This window comes from Hyposmocoma kahamanoa, unplaced genomic scaffold, assembly GCF_003589595.1.
Source record: "Hyposmocoma kahamanoa isolate Upper Pololo Valley unplaced genomic scaffold, ASM358959v1 296, whole genome shotgun sequence".
Lineage (NCBI taxonomy): Eukaryota > Metazoa > Arthropoda > Insecta > Lepidoptera > Cosmopterigidae > Hyposmocoma > Hyposmocoma kahamanoa.
Genome location: NW_020653780.1, coordinates 2,935,324 through 2,953,066, shown reverse-complemented (window position 1 = coordinate 2,953,066; position 17,743 = coordinate 2,935,324). Strand labels below are relative to the sequence as shown.

General features: G+C 35.7%; 1 protein-coding gene across 2 annotated transcripts in view; it reads left to right on the top strand.

The window, feature by feature from the left end:
- Window positions 1–17,743, top strand: part of LOC113229256 (angiotensin-converting enzyme-like protein Ace3) — a 267,907-nt gene that overhangs the window by 181,963 nt on the left and 68,201 nt on the right. The gene's annotated exons all lie outside the window — the stretch shown is intronic.

The window sequence follows — 17,743 nt, the reverse complement described above, 5'->3', positions numbered from 1 at the left end:
ATTTAATATTGCCATTGACTTACAAATAAATGGACGACGGGTCTGATACAAAAACCACGAAAACAATTTCCCAAGTCAACCTATTCGAAATTTAAATTGTAATGTCATCGCAGTATCGCGCTGTCAGTCGAACAAATGAAGACTAAAGCGGAGTTTGGCGCTCTGTATACGATTTTAGCGCCTTACAAGTGCGGACACTTTTTAGCGCGGACCCGACGTCCATATAATTGTAAGTCAATGAATATTGCACAATAATTTACTCGAATACTTAAATAAAAATTGCCACCAAATTTGGTAAAGAAAACTAACCTGAAAATTACCCTGTAATCTGTGGTACTGTGAAGGCGTGGACTAAAAAACAGTCAACAAAAATACTTATGTTGAGATCCAACTGTATTGGAGATGAAATTTTCAAAGTTTCATGAAATATTTCGTTTATAAAAGTATTTTGCTAATGACGACTGGAATTCTTAATTTTGCCTTTGAATTTTTTTATGGGTAAAGAAGAGGACCGTAAATAAGGCCACGAATACAAAGTTTGTCTTCGTATTAATCGTTGAAACGGCTGTGGAAAGTCATTATCCGGCAATCTTGGAAGGAATGCTTTGAAATATCTTTTAGTCGTATCCGAATAAATGTTTGATTTAAGTGTTACAGTTTCACAAGGAGAACTAATTAGATTGTAAATTGTCAGATTGTAATTTTGTTCAAACTCTGTTTCTTTTTGGGAAACAATTTTAGTATAATAATATCATTATTGTTACAATTTTTTTAAATATTCTGAGCTCGATTATTGTTATGAAAAAAAAAAGGTAAAAGGAACGTATCTCATGTAATACGATGAGCAAAGCGAATATAAACAAAATGATAAAGTTTAAAGTCGGCAATGTATTTTGAAGAACGTAACTGTGGGTGGACAAAAATACTAAGTGAAATCTCTTTTTGCGCGAAATATTATTATGTACTTGATAGTTTAAACCCAATACAAATGTTTAAATTCGTAAGATGTGCTGGCTCGATCCGTAACTCAGCTGGTAAGATAGTAGCCAGTTAAGGCGGCAGACGTTGGTTCGAGTCTAGTCGGATCGAAGGAGTTTTTCTTGTGTGTGTTTTTTGGGTCTTTGTATCAATAATAATAACAAAACAAAAAGTGGAGTAAAAATATTATGTGAAAATGAACATTAGAAAATGTATGCTTTTTTAAACTAATATTTCAGAATATTTGAACAAAAATTTTGCTTATAGTTTCTCTTGCTGGAAGCGAAACGTAAACGAGTAGCATCGATAGAAAGCAGCTGCGGTCCTAGACGGGGTCGAAATGAGATCACGCTGTAATGTTGACTATAAAACGCATTTTCTCGTAGCAATATGACAACAGGTCTCGGTTATGAAGCATTTACTGAGTTTCTGGGGCAGACAGTATATAGTAGCGCTTAATGTCGAGGATGATAGCTTTGTGGGACGTGTGTGGTTAATAGTACAATTTTGTGGGTAAAATGATATAGGGCTAAATGTACTGCTACAGCAAATACTTATAAAAGCCGTATTTATCATGTAGCATAAGGAAATTTGAGCTGTAGCAATGTTCGAGTCCCTCTAGAGATGCCTCACCTATGATTTTTATTTCTACGTTAACGAGCAATACCGTTTGGTCATGAACTTGCATGCCGATAACCACGACCATTGTATAACGTGTCAAGTCCTCATCCCGCATTGAGCCAGAATACAGAGCTTTGCCTAAACCTTTTAGAACATCGTGCTCAACAGTAGAACATTTTATGGGTCATATAAAGTATACATAATTCTATAGTAATGTTAACCTTGGAACTAAATCCAACATGATACCACAATTTTTTTTAGGTAAACGATTCCTTTTATGGGTAACTGTGTACGTTTTTACAATAATATTCTGGAGCATAAATTAATTCCTAAAGTAAGTTTATTGAATATTGGCATGTTTCACCACCATGATATCCAATTATTTTTTTTGTAAAATTATTCCACTACTTTGTTATACTTAACAACGCTCACAACAACGCTCACAATCAACATAGCCCCGCACTAGGGAAACCCTGTGTCGCGGGTGCCATGGACACACACACATAGACAACCACAAATTACACCCAAACTCACGAGAGAAATAAATGTAGGCCATACAAGTATTTCTCCCGGCCCGGGAATCGAACCTGGGACCTCTGCGTGGCAGTCCGGCATGGTAACCGTTCGGCCACGGAGGCAGTTATTTGACGGAGGCAGTTAGTATAAACACAAAGCTCGGACACTTAGAAAGAATTCCTTCGATCGGGCTGGATTCAAATCAACCTCTTCTAGCAAACCGTATGGACAGCAGTACAGACGCTATGCCAGCTAAGCCACGGAACGAAACAACGGACCTTACGAATTTTCAAATGTTTGTTTTTTGTTTTAAAATATAATTAAATATAATTATAATTCAAATAATATATAATATAATTTAAATATAATTCCTAAGTTTAAAACTTACATTAAAAACAAAATTGAAGACTACGTGTTAGATAAAGATGTATGGAACAACAACATGGCTCTAGATTCCACATAAATTTGATTCAAAGTGTATTCCAAAGCATTTAAGTTTATTTCAGATGAGCAACCCTTAGACTTTCTTTCTCTTTCTTTTCGGGGAAGTCAGTATAGTGAATGAGCAGTAGCTTAAAAAATTACGTTTTGAAGTGTAAATTTATTTTATCTATGAAATAAATGATTTTTTAACTTTGATTTTGGGTTGACGGTGATAATGATACCGTGAATGCCTGTCTTTCCTTACCTCGTAGAATTGCTTCGTTTAAGAAGTATTTGTTCTATTAGCATCAGATTACTCATTTGAATGTGGATACTTTTACTTTAATGGAGTGACAATTGTAAGGATCTTTGGTGTAAATGGACGTGGAACAGGGCTCAACAATTGGGTTTTGATTACTTATGAATCGTAATTGTCCAATTTAGTTCTTAACCTACAAAAAAATCGACATTACCACTAGAATATAAGACGTACTGTGTTCCGGCTTAAGGGTAAGGGTGCTGGTGGAATTACGGACACATGAGACTTGTCAAATTAAGTGTTAGGCTGACGGGCACAGTGGCAGTGCCCCTCAAGCCTTTGCGATTTAAAGCTCGGAGTGACTCAACAACTATTATGGATAGACGTGTCAGGTACCACCAGGCGCACGTCTTGTTCGTCCCATCGTTTGGTATCGTACAAAAAAGTACTCATTTTCTACTATTAAAGCATAAATGGCTTGAAGGTGCATAGAAATTCTTCCAAGTGTTTTTTGGTCACAGTGTCACATAACATCAAATGAGATTGTGACCAATCATTCATATATTTTAGTTCATCCCGTCACTTGATAAAAAAAAACATTAGAAAAAATAAAAAAATATGTCTTTTTATAAAAAGTAGACACAGACTTGTTCATAATCGTACCTGAGATTTTACCTTACGTAAGATTGTTTAAATGCATAATAATAACCAGTAAAATTCCGTTGAAAGTACAAAAACGAAATATTAAACGTAGGTCATGCTTAGATAACACGACTTTGTTCTAAAATACCCGGCCAGATAATTACTGCGTATCGCTTTAAAATTTATTTTTCCGCTCTTTATTACGGTAAAGCAAATTAAATTATACCCAACATCCAAAATTCTTGACTGAAATATGGGAGGTGTATGAAAATTTACATGTTTTAGGTCTCAGAAAAGGTTGACCTTTTAACTTTTTCATTATGAAACAATTGTTGCTAACTCTTTGGTTTATTATAACTCGTATAGCTTATTCTTTTTGTTATTTTTGTTGTTGTTAGAAGTGTAACCGTGAATTTAGTGCCTCCGTGGCCGAACGGTTACCATGCTGGTCTGCCACGCAGAGGTCCCGGGTTCGATCGGGCCGGGAGAAATTTTTGTATTAGCATTTATTTCTCTCGGTGAGTCTGGGTGTATATTGTGGTTGTCTATGTGTGTGCCCATGGCACCCGCGATACAGGGTTTCCCTAGTGCGAGGTTATGAGTGTGCGCGCGTTATTATTATTATTAATTAGTCGATAACAAGTCTAGGGAATCTGGCTCTTAAACTAGACAAATGTCTCAAGAAACGGCATACAATGTTTTTTTTTATAATATCAAAAGACGGGACGACCAAGTCGTGCACCTGATGGTAAACTACACGCCTGTGTGTTCAGTCAGAGCTTCAAATCGCAAAAGATCTGAGGGGCACTGCCACTGCGCCCGTCACCTTGAGATATAAGTTGACAAGTCCCATGTGTCTCTAATTTCACTAGCACCCTTACCCTTCAGAACCGGAACACAGTAATGCTGACATTACTGCTTGGCAGCAGAAATAGGTTAGGTGGCAATACTACCCTGGACGAACTCTTTCACAAGGAGCTCTACTACTGTTAAAACACACGCACACATTTGTGGATATTACACATTCATATTTGAGATGTACACATCTAATTAATGTATATTAATATATATATAATACGTTAGACACTGACGTTTTTGTAGGTGATACAAGTACATGTCAGTGCCATTGAACTTTCTAACAGCAAAAGTAACTTTCAACCATTTTTTTTTTATCTAAAACGCACATGTTTTCATAAATTCAGTATGACACAGCAGCAAATCATCCTAGTACTGTTATAATAGAATTTGCACCTATTCATAAGTAATATGTATCAACCATAAATGATTAGTTATACCCAACAATAATATAGATGTTGCATTAGTTTGGGATAATCAAATATAACATGTTAATTAAATGAACTCAGTTATTGTAACATGCTAAACTAATCCATCCAGATAGCCAGAAGCTATTATCTGTTTAATATTGTTTTAGGGATCCCGTTTATCGGATGGAACTGTTATATGACAATAATAATGTCCATTTCCATAATAATTTGATTGAGAACTTGATAATAATAACTTGATAATATGTCTACTACAGCGTATCGGACTTGATATACATTGTCAGCGTCCATGCGTGGGAGCCGTTGGCGAGTGTGGACGGAGTGTTACGTCGTACATGACATTACCGACCACTTTTCTCAGCAAACATAATATCTACAAAACTAGAGCTTAAGCTCCACAATTCTAAATTGACTGCACACAAAATAAATAATTTTACGCAATAACAATCCAATCTTTAGTTGAGACTTTTATTTCTTCTTTGAAAAATTTATTTTTAAGCATTATAGCACATTTTTTTTATGATACCAGTTGACGGGACGAACAAGTTGTGGACCTGCTGAGAAGCGATATGCCTGTCCACATCATTTGCAGTGCCACTCAGAGCTTTGAATCATAAAGATTTAAGGAGCACTGCCACTGCACCCATCACTCTGAGATTTAACTTGACAAGTCCGATGTGCCTGTAATTTCATCCTTATCCTACAAAACCGGAACGCAGTAATGCTCACATTACGGCTTGGCAGCAGAAATACGTAAGGTGGCAGTACTTCCCCGGATAAAGTCTTTCACAAGGAGCTCTACTGCTACTAATATATTACAATACAATGAAATATAAAATTGACGTGTCAAATATTTAGCCATTTCAGACTAGCACTATGTAAAGAAAAGATATATACAACACGGCCGTACAGTGTCTAATAAAAGTATCTCTAATTAGAAAGATTTAAGGCTCACTACATTAAACATAATATAAATAATCGCACAATAAATAAATTTTGACGTTATGCTACTTCACATGAAGCCTTTTAGATTTATTCTATTATTGTTTGAACAATCAACCAATAATAGAAAAATAAAAAAGTGTACAAATTGTTACCAATCACGAATACAAATTCATGTAATAAATAAATTAATGTTAGGCATAGGTACATCAAATGCTTATTATATGCTCTCGATTATAGTACAGATCACGCAGCACTACCCACTCGCATTTCTGCACAGGATCACAACATGTCGTAATGAAATCCTAATAAAAACTAATGTCTTGATTACCTATTCCCCAAGTTCCGTGTAACGTGCTACGGAAACTAATTTTAAAATACCATTACCTAATTACTGACTAATTATATTTTATGTACCATAGATGAAAGTGATACATGATAAAAAACAAACGTTACACCTAACACACGTGATAAAAACTCAGAGCATAATCTAATCATTGTTTTGTTAAAATTAATTTCGGCGTCACTTTAAGATTTTAGCAGCAGTACAGTTCTTTGTGAAAGAGTTCGTCCAGGGAAGTACCGCTCACATACTTATTGTGAATGTGAGCATTACTGCGTTCCGGTTTTGAAGGTGCTGGTGAAATTACAGGCACATGGGACTTGTCAATTTAATGTGATAGGGTGACGGCGTACTTTCAGTATCCCTCAGATCTTTGCAATTTAAAGCTCTGAGAGTCACTGTAACTGTTATGGGTAGGCGTATCGTGTGTGTTACCATCAGGCGCACGACTTGTTCGTCCCGGCACTTGATATGATAAAAAAATTCTTGTGCAAAGAACCTCTTTTGTTTTGCTCATTTCTGCCCTACGGAGTATCATCAATTTCTTTTGTACGGAGTATTTTCAATTGTCGAAATCCGAATGCAACTGAATTACGTTCTGTGTAACTGATTATCATGTACATATTTTGCAAGGAAGTTTTTCATAACTTCCAGCTAGCAATTTTCACCAAGTCCACAATGTCAAGCCATGGTTTTAACACGGAACAGCCGATTTTTTTTATTGGTTCACAGATGAAAGTTATACACATTGATAAGTAGAATGACCCTCTATAAATCTCATAGACCGTTCTGGGTCACCCTGCTAAATATATTTGTAATGCTATCCTCTGAATATTGCAACTGGTATTACTAAACGAACTAATGCTAAGGAGAAGCATATTATATGACATTTCTTATTACCTCAAATCAAGTAATAATGTTTATTTAATTATGATTTTTATATCTTTTGTTTGACTTGTTATTTAACGTAATTCAATACATTAATTACATAAGCTCTTATATAACTTATGATATCGTTGCCAATAAATTATTTCATTTCATAGGAATTTTAAACTAGGTTTTCCAATCTAAATCGTGTATATTTATTTTTTGGTTATGTCAGTCATCCGTGACCATGGGACCTATTCTCGAAACGCTGATTTATTTGAAAAAAAAAAAAAAAACAAATATACGTCTTTTTTTTAAATATCCTATACTGTCCCATTGCTGGGCGAAGGCATCCCTCCCCTCTCGCATCATCTTTCTGTTTTGCGCCACTGAGGTCCAGTCCTTTAGATGCGCGTCTTGTTCGTCTCTTTATCGACGCTTTGGCCTGTACGCCATTTAGACCCGAAACAATCGTTTCATTTCCTATGTGTAATACTCGCAAAAACCTAAGAACTGGATATTTCATTTCATAAAGAAATAGGTTGAGTAGCAGTATAGCTCCTTGTGAAAGAGTTCGTCTATGGAAGTACTGCCACCTTACCTACTTCTGCCGCCAAGCGGTAATGCTCACATTACTGCGTTCCGGTTTTGAAAGGTAAGGTAGTGGTGAAATTACCGGCACATGAGAGTTGTCAACTTGTGTCTCAGGGGTAACGGGTGCAGTAGCAGTTCCCCTCAGATCTTTGATTTGATTTAAAGCTCTGAGTGGCTCTGCAACTGCCACGAATTGGCGTGTCGCTCACCGCCAAGTGCACGACTTGTTCGTCCCGTCCTTGGCACCATAAAAAAATATAGTAATCGTTTTATGTGGTCAAAGGAAATCTAATTGTGGTAAGTTAGTTTACACTCGAAACTTACTTGTTGGTACATACAATCGACAGTTTATCGTTAGATGAATAACATTTTGGCAATGTCACTTGCCTATCGAGTTAGTGTAACTGGCAACGAGCTTTCCAAGCGAACGATCTAATGCTACGCAGACGTTGTGACTCTCATGCAAAATTTTGAGCAACCCTGTCTATGCTCTGTCACGTACTATAAACAGTTACAGTTAAACCACTCGGAGTAAGTTTACTATTTAAATGATAATCACCACTAAAAGTTAATGGCATACTGCATCTTTATAGTCTATATCTGCTAGTTATATCTGTTACGGATCCTGTTATGTTTTGATTTTTTTATAATTTCCATATCGATACCATACTTTCTCAAACTCGTATCCTATAAAGAGTGATTATTCTCAGATTATTATATAGATTATTCGTAGATTTATTACTCAGGAGATGGCAAAACTTTCTATTTATTTTAAATTTCTTGTCAATTTGGATGCATTACTTTAAGAATAGGTAAAAGCCTGTGTGTAAATATGAATCAAATGTGATGTGAAATCAGCGTACAAAATTTGTATATAGAATCAATTATTTGCATTTCAGTAACTTTGTGTTTTAAGATATGAGTTTGAGAAAATAAGGCGACGTTATGTGAAAGCAAAAGTCGATTCGAGACGTTTTCTCACTTTTAAACATTATCTACTCACGATTTGAAAATGAAACTATTTTTACTGATCTAAATTGCGTATATTTGTTTTATTAGTTAATGCAAACAACCTTATTATATACGTAGCAGTAGAGTTCCTTGTGAAAGAGTTCGTTCAGTAAAGTACTACCACCGTACCTATTTCTGCCGAAAAGCGGTAATGTGAACATTAGTGTGTTCCGTTTTGAAGGTGCTGGTGATATTACAGGCACATTGGACTTGGCAACTTTGTCTTAGAGTGATGAGCGCAGTGGTAGTGCCTCTCAAATCTTTGCTATTTAAAACTCTGAGGGGCACTGCAATTGCTATGGATTGTCCCTTACCTACTATATCTATGCTTACCACAAGACGCACGACTTGTTCCTGCCTTCACTTGGTATCATAAAAAAAATTAAAAGCTAAAACAAATAGAGAGATTTTCCTTTAATATTAAATATAACTGGTTTGGACTTGACCAAACTGGACTGTCAAGCATTATCTACTCTATTTAAAAAAAAAAACAAATATAAGCGATTGAGATCCGAAAAAATAGTTTAATTTACAATTTTTCACTAGATTACAATCGACCTATCGTGTTTTAAATACACATTATATAGACTGTGGTAAATCTCATATAATTATATACATACACACGAGGATGAGGTCCGACCGCATAACACAGCACGCCGCCCGCTGCAATCTCGTCATTTCACTAAAATTTCTGCTGTAACACGGTCAGAATTTAGACAAGCTAAATTCGTGTAATTACTATGAGTTTTCTTTGTTATTTTTCCACTTGCTTATGTTTAGTGAAAATAGATGTATTTATTTTCGTATCGCAAAAAAAATGTATAAAATAAGAACGTTATGATGATTATGAAGATAAGAACATATCACAATATTAAATTTTTTTTACCATGTATTTGCATAAAGTCAATAGCGTATCATAGCCAGTAAAATATTATTTTCCATGTAAACGAATTTTGAATTAGGAATTTTGTGGTCGTTAATTGAGAATGGTGTAGCATTTTCATATATGTTAAGGCTGACAAACCAATAACCATATCCAACGAAATATCCTATGGATTATTCGTTTGTTGCGAAATATATTTGGGCTACAGCACAGAATCAAAATACCATATATTTATTTAGTATAAGTATTAATTTGATGGACTGGTCGTTATTTGGATAGGCTAAATAAATATGTACTGGTTATATTTGTAAAATTGTCGTAATTAACACGTAACAGAAACTTGTTCTTATTAAATAACTATATTTAAGTAATGATACTGAATAATATGATTTGTATGAATTGACCCTATTCGGAAGTGTTTTTTTTTTGGACAATCATATCATTGTTATGGATACTATTTTTTTATTTACTTACCTATTTATTTATTAAGATAACCAACTGCGTTACATAAGGTATTATACATAGTCTACAGTTTATATATCATCATATATTATTAAACAAAATGTTATCGGTAAGTAGGTACATTCAATTAACATTAGTAAAGAGTGAACAATACACTAGTTTTAGATGCCGAAATCACAAACATAAATTATCTCTTGTTTTTTAAAGATAAAATAATAAGATCATACAAACACAAGGAAAAATTCCTTCGATCCGATTGGAAGCCAGGTTGAGGCAGCAGACGCTGGTTTGTGTTTGTCCGATCTTAGTATCAATAATAATAACAAAACAATGAGGTGTTTTTACAAAATATATAAATATCATGATAGTAAAAACATCATGATATTTAAAACTTTTTTTAACCGAATTTAAATAAAGAAGCGCAATAGCTTTCAAATTAAGTAAATTCTGAACCGATTTTGATGATTATTTTTTTATTGAAAAGAGGGTACCTCAGTAGTGGTCCCATTTAAATTTGAAGAAAATATGTCACCTCTAAGGGAGGCAAACTAGGGGATTAATGACTTTTCAGGTCGGTTTTTTGAGCACTCTGTACTAAGATTATTATGATATCAAGTGACGGGACGAAGAAGTCGTGTGCCTGGTGGTAAGCGACACGCCTGTCCATAACAGGTGTAGAGCCGCCGAGAGCTTTAAATGGTAAATATCTGAGGGACACTGCCACTGTACCCTGGCACTGTGCCTGGGCACCCTTTAAAACTGGAACACAGTAATGTTCGCGTTACTCACATTTTTGACATACAAGCCTAAAAGAGTTTACACACATTTATGTATATACGAAACCTCCTATCTATCCTTCACTGTGGCACATTCCACAAAAATCTAGTCAGCGAGATATTTATCTAACTTTATTGCGTATATGTTTCAGTGTCGAAGTGTTGCTAAAAGTCGAGTAGGAATGTGTCGATGTTTTTCTGTTTTACTTAATATTTCTTTACAAATTTATTTCAACCAGAAAGTACTATTAAAATTGAAGAACGTTTACATATATCTGTAGTCAAATACCAGTATCAATTAGATTAATTCGGTAGTCCTTAATTTGTACTAAGTTTCGTGATTGATTAACATGCCTGAAACCTCAACAGAAGTTAAGAATAAATTTTCGACCGATAGAAAAAAAAGACGCGTCGATATATCGATAATAAATTCACGATAGCACTACTTGAAGGACATTTGGCATTCACCCAATAGGCATAAGGTTTTGATCCTTCCAACGCGCAAGCGCAATGGTTTTTTAGCGAAAAACGCTTAGATATCACCATACTACTATTTTTATATAAATCATAGAATTCGAACTACACTTATGTTGTTATATGTATTTTAAAATGGTATTACTTGACAAGAATTTTGGAATAGTGTTCTAAAACATGTTGTAGTAATACCAAATATGCGTTCAACTAATTTATTATGTTTTGTTTTTATGGAACGATTATAAATCATATTACCTCTGTGGCTGAATGGTTACCATGCCGGACTGCCACGCAGAGGACCCAGGTTCGATTCCAGGGCTGGGAGAAATATTTATATGGCCCACGTTTATTTCTCTAGTGAGCTTGGATGTAATTTATGGTTGTCTATGTGTATGTCCATGGCACCCGCCACAGAGGGTTGCCCTAGTGCGGGGCTATGTTGAGTGTACGCGTTATTATGTTATTATAATGTTATATTGTAATAAGACTGTATATTAGCTTGATATTTAAACTGTTTAACCGCATGTTACATTTGAACGTTGTTCAGGAAAAAAATGTAATCATATTTAAATTAAATTTTCCATCCGTCTGTATTCCATAAGCAAACAATAACATTGTAAGTAAGAACATAAGTAAACCAAAAATTTTTCATTTACTTTATAATTTTACCTCGATTCTATTCATTTTGCCTCAAAGGCACGAATTGCTACAAAGGGTTACTTAAAACTATTTTCCTGTTGTAAATATTATTACTTTACTTGCACGGTTTAGAAATCCTTCATAAAGATGTAAGGACATTAAAAACGCTAACAAAGTACAATAGGGCATTGTATTTTTTTACGTATGTTGCTTGATACATGGTTGAATAAACTTCAAAAGATCTTCAAAAAGTTACGAATTCCTGAAACACTGAATAAAAAACAAAAGAACAATGGAGCGATTGAGTCAAAAAATATATTAATACTTGGCGTTATTCGGAAATGACTATTAATTGTTCTGTTATAGAAATAACAATATACTTTCTCCTTATAATAAACACGTTATATTTCTCTTTACATCAGTCGTTAATACTGTCTGCCTTAGATGGGAACCCAACTTTTCTTTATTTCTTGGTGGTTTGGGTGTTATGGGTCAGCCCCAGATCTTTGTACATTAGTTTTGATTATAGTGACCCTTCCTACCAACCCTTAGGGTATGCGAGAAGCGCACTATAACCCCTACAAGCACAGGAACCTTATAAGTTCAGGTTCTGATCCCAGATCAACCAGTGTACAGGGTTGTCATAGACCTCTCTCACTTGACTTTATCCGGTTCTTCGAGAGGCTAGTGCCTCGCGTGAGCCGGCCCGGGTGCACGTACAGTACCCTCCCTATTTTCCAGTTAAGTACCGGAGCTGTAGGCACGCTCACTTCCCGACGCCGAAAAACGACGTCTCTCCAGTTCCCAATAACCTAAGCGGCTGGAGGGACCGGAGCTTATCCTCTACTAGCTCTCTCCGAGCTAGTGCCGGAGATGCCAGTCGCAGTGTCCTGGGACAATGTCCGGACATAGCTTCCAACTTAAAGGATAACTCACGTGTCCCGCGCGTTTCCTCTAATTAATTTATACGTAATTTCCCACTACGTAACTCTCAATAGTTTAATTTTCTGACACTTTGTCGCGGGAAATATCTATTATCTTCACGTTTACCATTTTAAAACTCGTTATTAATTTCATAATATACATGTATGTAAACTGTTTTCCGTATGTTATGTGCCGGAACCCCATCTTGAAGTACGAATATTGGCAGTAAAATGCATTGTAATTTATTTTCATCTTAAAAATATGTGGTTTTTTTCACATTTAGTCGGTTCAATTCCTACATGAGGTAAGTAACTTTTTAGAAGTCTTTGAATGCAGTATTACTTTTGAAAGTAAAATAATGTCTGCATGAAGCAAAATCTAACCTACCCGCAACATGTAAAGTAATTTCCCTCCTTGTGTCACAGCTGTGGGACAGCCTGTATATATCGCGGAGTGCTTAACCGGTCATCCGAGGACCCCTCCGTGTCAGCGTGCTCCATATCTCAACGCCACCAACACACGCTCCCTACAACAGCACCAATCTAGTTTCTCATTCAGAGTAACGATTTTACCATTGCAAACAACAATCCAGGAAACACAAAAACTTTACAACCAGCCGCTCATCCGCGCCATTAATTTAGTTCGGAAACTATCACCTCTAATCGACATTATTTTTTTATAGAAATTAAAAAGTAATAAAGAATCAATTGCATTTATCTTAATTTTTAAAACCAACATTTTTTAATTTAAGGGTCGTTTGTAAAATACTAATAACCTCTCACGCCTACCTCTACATTACTAACATCTTAAACAAACAACGTTATTCTATGACTTTTTACAAAACATATCAACTTTATCAAAACTAAACCTTTAAGTGATAATTAATAACAAAGATCAGACACAAAAAATTCCTTCGATCCGGCCGAATTCGAACCTAGTAAGCGATGGTAGCTGTAAAGGTACATCTCTGTGTGAAGAAACGGATTTCTCACAGATAGCGCTATGGCAAAAAAGTCGTTAAAAGCATACAACACAAAGATGTACAATAAGCGCATGGAGGAATTCGTATGATCCGCTGGATCATTCCGTGGCTTAGTTGGCATAGCGTTTAGCATGGTTTGCTAGAAGAAGTCGGTTCGAATCCGGCCGGATCGAAGGAAACTTTTCTAAGTGTTTGGTTTTTGTTAATAATAATTATACCAAACTAACAGAGCAATTTCACAAAGAATAATTGAATGTCGTGGTATTAATGCATCTTGACATTCAATATAAACTTGAAAATTAAACTATTAAGTTTTTTTTGTCACATTTTATGCATTTGATATTAAGTTCAAACGTGAAATAGTCCTCCCCGACGACCCCGACTGTTGCGTTTTGCATCGGATTGGTATTAACGCTGATGGTCACTTTTACTACCGATTAGAGCAGTCTATTTAAATGTTTTTATGTTTGTACGAAAGTAAAAATCTGATGTATTATTAAAAGTCATGAAACAAAAGTTGTAGTTTACGATGTTAGTAATAATAACAATAATAATAATGTAGTAGTAGTACTTTCTCGGAAAGTTATCACTATTTTACAAAGAACCTCGTATATAAATAAAATAAGAATACATATGTAGCAAACATATTCTAAAAAATATTATAAAGGAATTAAGATGTCAAATCGACAACTGAAGTGGTGTTTTTAATATTGGTTACACCTTACAATGTCTTTACATAGATATTGTTTCGCACAATAACAACAATCCAGAAACTTTTTATAATGTATGTTTTTATAACACAATATTTTTGAATCGTATTAGTTGTATACATCGCGAGTAAGTTTTAATTATTCGTCACTGAAAACAACAATTTGAGTCTTCTGACAAAATTAAGAAGCTCATTTGATTAAAAAGTTGACCTGTCTAGACGATAGTTATAGTTTGCAACTTTTGATGTTCTCTTGATTCTAGCAAAATGATTTTCATTTGTAATGTATCTGTTATAGAAAGTCCCAAATATCTTTGATTTATTTATCCAACCGGCAGTTTTCCTAATGGTATCTAAAGCGACCCCTAATTTATGTGCCTTGGACGTAGCGGCATGCCTAGTGCTATGAGCGGAGAATATACTAACATGAATGCCGCTTAGTTGTAAGATGTCGTTGATCCATTGACTCAATGTTTGAGACGTAACCATATGATGCGGTCTTTTTAAACCAATAAAAAAAGATCTATGATTATCGCAGATATCTTTCGTCTTTTCTATATACGTGTTACATACTCTTGTGGGACAAATTTGTGGTCTCTCTACATAATAGGGAATGACTAGGAATGGTCGGTTTGAACCAATTCGAGAGGTTTTAACTAAATCTGGAATACTAATAAAAATCTCACTTGGCGTTCTTCTTATATAGTCGATTTTTATTTTTGAGGTCTGCACCCTGTGTGCGGTAACCAACGCCAAAAGGGAAATTAATTTCTTAGAAATTTGTTCTAGTGAAAAGACATCATTCGGATACCATTTTTCTAAAAAATCTAAAACTTTGGAAGAGTCCCAAGTAGTAGTGTACCTTGGTCGCGGTGGTCTTAGGCGAAATAGCCCCTTGAAGAGACGTTATATTCTCTCGTCTGTGCCTACCTGGTTACCCAGAGTCAGAGATAAAGCTGATCTACATGTATTCAGAGTACTGTAACTTGCCCCAGCATGGAAAAGATCGGTTAGAAATTCGATTATGTTACAAATAGAAGAATCATACAAATCAATGTTATGTGTCTGACAAAATTGGAACCATTTCTTTGACCTATTGTCATATTGTTTCAATGAGTTTTCCGAAAGTGAAGCAATCATGATGTCTATTGAGGAAGTTGGGACTCCCTTATTTAACAGTGCTGCCCGGACAATACTCCTGCAACCAGGGTAAGTTGTTGGAGGATTGCTGGAATGAGACAATATTAATTTGTTACTTGGTTCGAATACCAAGGGAACGGACACCACAGTTTGTTAAACAGGGGATACCATGGCTGCGTCAGCCATAGGGGCACAACCGCTATGCCTGTAGCTTTGTCAAACATTATTTTTCGCAACATCTTACTGATAATCGAAACTGGTGGAAAACCATAAAAGTAGAAATTTGACTAAGAGATAGTAAACGCATTAAAGGCGTACACATCAGGGTCCCTTTGCCAGGAAATGTATTTACTGCATTTCTTATTATTCTCCTAGCGAAAATATCTTTGTGGCATTCCAAATTGTTTAACTATTTTCTGATAGGCGTCATCACAGATCTCCCATTCTATATCAGGATGCACACGTCTTGATTCTGCATCGGCCTCATCGTTATCATCGTTATCAACACAGAGAGTTATGGCAGTGGTGTGAATCGCAAAAAATATTTGTTTTCGCATCATACATCAGTTCTGTTGATAACGATGACAACGATGTGTGTATGTGTGTGTGTGTGTTTCCTGTGTGTGAAACTGCACGCCTCCCATACGGTTTATATTCGAGATTGCAGTGGTATTGTCAATTCTTAGTAAAATTTGACAATCATGAAGCTCCCTGCTGAAAGATTTGAGGTCACAGAAGATAGCGAGGATTTCCAGGTAATTAATGTGGCATGTAATTTCGTCCTGGCTCCAGGGAACGCTGGCGGTCTGCTCTCCACAAGCCGCTCCCCATCCCGTAGTTGAGGTATCTGTGAAAATTTCCAAGTTATCACTTCATCTTCTATCATCTCAGGTCTCATCTTTTATCCTATTGACCGAGTGATCGATCGATCTGGCCACCAATCAAAATCCGGTTTTAGATATTGTGGAATATACATAAGTGTATTATAATTTTGGACGTCTTTTAACAATAAAAATTTGCATCTTTCAAATTGTTTTGTGTAACGCCAGCCGTATTCGATTGCCGGGCAAGCGGATACAAGCAGGCCCACTAATCTTGCAAAGTCTCTAACTTTACATTGTTTTAAGTAATTCCACTTTGTTAATTCATGTTTTATTTTTTGTTCGTTGATTATGAAACCTAAAGAAGTCAACAAATTTTTAGTACTTGTGATATTTTCAATACACTCTCTGTACGAATAGGCTATTAAAATAATATCATCCAAATATATTGTAGAAAGGAAACCAGCCGTTCTCAGAAGTCTCACCACTGGTTTCATTATTTTTGTGAAGACAAACGGCGCCGTGTTAAGGCCAAAAGGCAAATCATTGAATTCAAATAGGGTGTTGTCCCAAATAAAGCGGTGGTACTTTCTGAAATTTTCATGAATTTTTACCAGGAGGTAAGCATCTTTAATGTCTACAGTGAAATAACCTTTCGATTTTAATTTTATGGCCGTTCTGAAATCTTTTACTTTGAAATAAGAAGTTTTTATAAACTTGTTAAGTTCCTTTAGATTAAGTATAATCCTTGATTTGCCACCGGATTTTGGTATTAAAAAATCTTGGACAAAAACTGACCACAGCAAGGTCCACATTTAGATATGGCTCCAATGGATAAAAGGCGATTTATGGTTTCCTTGTATTGCAACCTCTTGTCAGAAGAATAATCATTCCGATATAAAGGAGGGTTGTTCTATAACACTGGAGACGAAAACTTGATTTCGTAGCCTTCTATTCGCGAGAGCACCGCAGGATCTGTCGTGATCCGGGCCCACCGGTGTGAAAACAGCGCCAGTCTGCCGGCGTAACTCATCGGCGGCTGCGCGTCGTGGAGGCCCTCGACCGCGAGCTCCAGTATGAGCCGAATAATCTCGAAGGACGAAGCGCGAGTATAATTCAAAGTAAACAATCACATGTCAAATAAAAGTTTCCACATATAACGTAAATAATACAACCATTACAACACAACTTTTATTTTTTATCATATCACATCAAATGACGCGATGACTGGACGAACGAGTCGTGCGCCTTATGCCGAATTTACATTAGGAAACTTATTTCATACATTGCAAAAAGTAACTCAGATGCCACCGGTGTCATGGTTGCTGCGATACTAAAGATTTTCAACATAATTGATTTCACGAAACTAATTTTAATACACATGTTAGCAAAAATTAGTGTTGTGACATCTTTAGTATCGCAGCAACCATGACACCGGTGGCATCTGAGTTACT